A 6,305-nucleotide genomic window follows, 5' to 3' on the forward strand; every position below is an offset into this window, starting at 1 on the left:
TACTAAAATACAGAATTTGGTAGACTAAAAACAAAGCCATTTCAGTGTAGCTCCAGAAGTCTTTCATAAAGACAGCCATCTAGAAGGGTGATTCTGCATCAGGAGATTTCTTCCTCCTTGTGTATCTATATTATACGTGCGTGCCTCATTTTGGAGTCCTGGTGTGGCACTGTGGGCAAAGCTGTTTGAGCTGCAAGGTTGGCAGTTCAAGCTCACCAGTCGCTCCCTGGAAACCCTATACAGGGTCGCTATGGGTCGGAACCGGCTCGACAGCACTTAACAACAACAATGCCTCATTTCAGTTGTCATCATGGTTTCTGTAATTTCCTCCAAAGCAGCAGTCATAAGCACCCTGACTTCTGCCACTATAATCTCTGAACTTTCCACATCCATATCCATATCCTCCAGGCCGACCATCATACCTGCTGCTCTCATAGCCCTGGTCCCCATCATCTCTAGAGTAGCTGTGACCGCATCCAAGAGCACTAAAGGCACCTCCTGTGGTTCCTGGTGCTGATTTGCCTGCATGATCCACATGGACCTAGTGACTATCCAGGGACTCTCCATTCATCTGGCTCGCATGGCATCTGAAGCATGTTCTGGATTGGTAAAGGTGATAAAGCCAAAACCCCGGCATCACTGAATCTCTTGGTCCTTAACAACAAACCACCTCAGAAATAGATCCAAAGCTGTTGAAGTGGTCTTCCAACGTCTGCTCATTGTTGTTAAAACCGAGACCGCCCATAAAGAGTTATTTTCCTTTCTTCAGAGGACATGGAAGTGAATTTGGATCCTTGGGCTTTAAAAATTGAATAGCCTCAGTAACAGCTAATGCTGGAGAGCAGGGAGAATAAGGTTGTCTCTTCTTGCAGTTGAAATTTACATACAGTGACTGTACAGTTTGATCCATTTGGACAAATATGTGTGCGTACATTTAACCAGTACACCAGAAAGGTATGACTTTTTCCAGAAAGTTCTCTATGCTCCTGATACTGCAAAGTGGGGGCTTGTGCTACCTGTTACAAAGACAGTCAATTACTTGGATACATGTGTGTAGAAAAGCACGCAAGCTTTACTGTGTATTGGATATACAGGAGGCAGAGAGACTGTTCTCCGGACTGCCTTCAAAAGATTTAAAAGGGAAAAGAAAAGTTACATGGGGTGAGGGTCTGAGGAATCTCAGGAACTTCTTTATTGTTCTCTTATCTCAGGTTGTACTGATATCTCCCAGGAATTTCAGGAACTTCTTTATTCCTAAATAGCCCTTAGCATCCAGGTGTGGCACTGTAGGATGAACACTGGACTGTTAATCACAAGGTTGGTGGTTCAAACTCATACATTCTGAATAAAGGAGCTCTGGTAGCGTAGTGGTTATAAATTGGGCTGTAACCTCAAGGTTAGGAGTTCAAAACTACCAGCTATTCCACCGGAGAAAGATGAGGTTTTCTGCTCCCGTAAAGATTTACAGCCTCGGAAACCCTGTACAGGGTCGCTATCAGTCGGAACAGACTCCATGGCTCATAAACACCACCACCAAGGATAGCTTTAAAGAAAAATAAGAATTGGAGGGAGCCTTGGTAACTCATTGTGGTAAGTATTGGTCTGTTAACCTCAAGCTCAGTAATTTGAGCCCACCAGCTTCTCCTCCAGAGGAAAAATGAGCTTGTCAGCTCCCACAGCCTAGAAGACGCTAGAAGATTGATGCATATGAGTTATGGTGTTGGTGAAAAATATTAAAAGTACCATGGACTTCCAGAAGAACAAACAAATCTGTGTTGGAAGCAATACAGCCAGAATGCTCCGTAGACGCTAGGATGGCCAGGCTTAGTCTCTCATCTGGAAAAGGACATCTTGCTTGGTAAAGTGGAGGGTCAGAAAAAAAAAAAGGAAGACCCCCTTTGATATGGATTGGCACCGTAGCAGCAGCAATAGGTTCAAGCATAGCAATGATTGTAAGGTTGGTGCAGGCCCAGACAGTGTTTTGTTCTGTTGCACATAGGGTCACTATGAGTTGGTACTGATTTGATGGCAACCAGCAACAGTGGATTAATGCGCTGGTCAGCTTGACCCACAAGGTTAGCATAGCAGTTCAAGCTCACCAGTCGCTCCTCGGAAACCCAATACGGAATCGCTATGGTTTGGAAACAACTCAACAGCATTTAACAACAACAACAACAACAGCTCCCACAAAAATTTTTGTTTCAAAGATGCTAAAGGGCAGCCTGATGTGGTGCTGTGGAATAATCACTGGACTGCTAATCACAAGGACGGCAGTTCAAACCCACCAGTCACTCCTCAGAAACTATACAGGGCCACTAGGAGTCAGAAGAAACTCAATCGTACTTAACAACAACACAGGACAGCAGGCCTGTTTTTCCTCCACAGGGTCCCCAGTGGCAACAAGCTGATTGCTAAATTGTTAAGTGTTGTGGAGTTGGTTCTGACTCATAGCGACTCTGTTTAGGGATTCCAAGCCTTTTAAAAATCTTTGTGGGAGGTGAAAATCTCATCTTTCTACCAACAAGCTGATTAGGTGTAGGCATTTTTAAAGAATCTTAAGACAAATTTAGATTAAATAATAATAATAATAAACTAAAAGTTTAATAGAAACATTGAGATAGTTTTTAAAAACTTTGATTTCAACAGTGATTAGACTTTATAGTGTAGGAATTATTTCAAGATCTTTAGTAAGTTTAATAGTGTTAAATGAAGTAACAAGTATTATTATTTAATATTCAGAGAAATGTATGCATTTGAGGTCTTTTGAACTAACGTGTTCATTTTTTTCATTTAAAGGATTACATTATAGGACATGCAGTCAAAACTGTGGTTTAAAAATTCAGTAAAAATTAGTTATCTGGTGTGGCTGGCTGGCTGTGTGCCGTGGAGTCAATTCCGAATGATAGCAACCCTGTATAGGGTTTCCAAGGATTGGCTGGAAAGTTTGAACCATGAACCTTGTGGTTCAAACCTTGTGGCCTAGTGCTTATCCTACAGCATCACACCAGGACTCTGAGACTCCATGTGTTATTGTCAGGTGTCATCGAGTCGGTACCAATTCATAGCAACTTTATGCACAACAGCACAAAACACTGCCTGCTCCTGGGTCAACCTCACAATCTTTGTTACGTTTGAGGCTATTGTTGCTGCAACTGTGCGGATCCATCTCACTGGGGGTCTTCCTCTTTTTCTCCGACCCTCCACTTTACCAAACATGATATCCTTCTCTAGGGACTGATCCCTCCTGACAATATGTCTGAAGTATCAGAGACTAAGTCTGGCCATCCTGGCTTCCAAGAACATTCTGGCTGTACTTCTCCCAACACAGATTGGCATTTTTAATATTGTCCTCCAACACCATAGCTTAAATGCATCAATTCTTCTACAGTCTTCCTATTTGCTCCTATTTTCACATGTACTGAAAATACCATGGCTTACGTCAGGCACACTTTGTCTTCAAACTGACATCTTTGTTCTTTAACACTTTGAAGAGGTCTTGTGCAGCTGATTTGCCTGATGTAATACATCGTTTGATTTCTTGACTGCAGCTTCTTTGAGTGTTGATGGTGAATCTAAGTAAAATGTAAGACTCGATGTAGGTGGTCAGAACACATTGGTCTAAATCAAACAAATAAGTTCAGAATTTGGTTAACACGAGAAAAGATTCACCTTTATTTTTGAAAACACTGAGTAGTTTCAAGGCCATGCCTTTTGGCAGAATATATTCAAGGGGTAGATGATAAGAACATTCTAACTGTTTGTAAAAGTAATGAAAGCAGTCACAAATAAAACATCCTTGTTACACACTGCGAATAGATAATGATATCCCTAACAAACAATGCATTTTGTTAGCGTACCTTTAGCCCCATCTGCTCAGAGCCAGTTCCTCTCCACCTGAGGGGGGCATCAATGGACATTAACCTTAACTTACCTGACTGATGGCTAGAAGTAAATGACTACATAAGAAGTAGACAGCTCATCCTGAGTTCATGGTGCAAGACCATATGTTGTTGTTATGTGCCATGGAGTCGGTTCCGACTCATAGTGACCCTGTACAGGGTTTCCGAGGCTGTAAATCTTTACGGGAGCATAAAGCCTCATCTTTCTCCTGTGGAGAGGCTGGTAGCTTCGAACTGCTGACCTTAAGGTTCGCAGCCTGATTCGTAACCACTATGCTACCAGAGCTCCTTAAGGTCATATGAGTGGAGAAAAAAATCCTTGGACTTTAGATATCATTCTTTGTTATCTTCACTATAGTGTTACTATCACATGCCTTTAAAATCTGTGAACTTTTTAACTTCTCTAGATAGAAAAAAATTGTTAGAGATATTGTTTTGTAATTTATATTTGTACCTTGTTATTCCCAATGGTTTTCAAAACAATAAGTCAATGTACCTAAAATCATGTTTCCCCTAGCCTAGTCTATCCCTTTGTAAGAGTCTTTCTCTCCTCAATACAGAAATGAGAAATGTTGTTGTTATTATTAAGTGCCGTTGAGTTTGTTCCAACCCATAGTGAGCCTGTATATAGGGTTTCCAAGGAACAGCTGGTGAGTTTAAACTGTCACCCTTACGGTTCAAACCGTAGTCTAGCACATTAAGTCACAGTGCTACACCAGACATAAAAATGCATCTGCCACCATAAAAAAACAACTGGTAGCATTGCTAATACTTATAGTCATTGTCAATGGACTTAAGCCCTATGTTGAGTTCCTCTATTGTTGTTATGTGCCATTGTCAAGTAAGTCCTGACTCATAATGACCCTGTATAAGGTTTCCAAGGAGTAGCTGGTGGGTTTGAACTGCCGACCATGGGGTTCCCAGTCCAGTGCTTATCCAACAGCACCATGCCAAGCCTCTATTAACAAGCCTTGTTGTTAAGTAACATCGAGTTTGTTCCAACTCATAATGACCCTGTATAGGGGATCTGAGGAGCAGCTGGTGAGTTTGAACCACGATGTCGGTTCAACCTTGAATTCCAATGCTTATCCTATGGTGCCACTTTTGACAAACATAGTGAGTCTTAAGGCTTGTTAACAGAGGCCTGACTTGGATAAGCAATGGAGTGCTTACTACAAGGTCAGTGGTTCAAACCTACCAGCTGTCCTCGGAAACCCTCTACAGGGTCGTTATGAGTCAGAAATGAATCAATGGCACTTAAAAACAACAACCAAGTCTCAAAGGATAGATTGAGAGAGCATGAGTGTAGACAGTGTGAGAAATTGACAATATACTAGAGCACTGCTTAAGACCTCCTTTCCCTGCCCCATACACATCCCTCTCCTGTCCTTCTTTCTTAGATACACGCTTTTATAATATCAATGTTCACGTAGGCTTGAAGCCTGGTCCCTCTTTGTGTGGTTTCTGAAAAAGTAACCACCCTGACAAACAGGGACTAGGAGAATTAAGACGTGTTTATCATGACATCCAATCATTTTGTGGATTGGTGCAAATGCTACAGTGGTAAGATTATAGCCCACCTGCATTGTTAAATATGGGTATAAATATTACTTGTAAGAAATAGTCATCAGACACTATTCTTCTTCGTTGCAGATGTTCCAGGAGCCAACTTCCTAATAATAAAGGTTTTCCTCTTTTTTTGTTTGTTTATCTAGGGTGTTTTTAAATTGGACTCAATCGCTACAGGACATTGGACCCAATAACTGTGCTAAAAAAATTTTGGAGGGGGAGTAAAAAGGAAGGAAAGGATATTCCAATTAGAGGAAATTACTTGGGGTGGAAGGGATGAGAAGAAATAGGAAGGATTTCAGTAAGATATTTCTTTTTTATAGAACCTTATCATTTTCTATTTGAGTGTTGTTTTCTTCCTAAGCATATACAGCAATGTTGGAAGGTTTCCCTATTCCTGGCATCTTTAGTATGATTTCTGAGAAGGTTGAGGTCTGCTGCACTTGATCTTGTCATTTCTCAAATATACCCACAAGTTCCTGGCCCTGGGCTTTGGACTTTGGTGTTCTCTTTAACTAGAACACTCCACATTCCCGGAAACCTTCAGGGATCCACACCCACCAGGTAGATGTAAGAGTCTCTCCTCTTTGCTTTCATGACAGCCAGTGAATAGCAAAATCATAAATATAACAATAAGGAAAAAGCCACTTCTGTTGAGTCAATTCCAATTACTACCCTTACTATATACGGATTTCAAAACTGTAAATCTTTATGGGCATAGACAGCCTCACCTTTCCCTCCTTACAGCTGGTGGGTTTGAAACACTGACCCTGCAGTTAACAACCCAATGTCTCACTACAGCACCATCAGGGTGCCTTAGAACCATCAGGTTATTGT

The 6,305-nt window shown here is 41.4% G+C and overlaps 1 pseudogene; it reads right to left on the bottom strand.

Annotated features, from left to right (window-relative positions):
* Positions 1-298: 298 nt before the first annotated feature.
* LOC102831150 lies at positions 299-3,869 on the bottom strand (annotated as a pseudogene).
* Positions 3,870-6,305: the final 2,436 nt, after the last annotated feature.

The sequence above is a fragment of the Chrysochloris asiatica genome, unplaced genomic scaffold, assembly GCF_000296735.1.
Source record: "Chrysochloris asiatica unplaced genomic scaffold, ChrAsi1.0 scaffold00160, whole genome shotgun sequence".
Classification (NCBI taxonomy): domain Eukaryota; kingdom Metazoa; phylum Chordata; class Mammalia; order Afrosoricida; family Chrysochloridae; genus Chrysochloris; species Chrysochloris asiatica.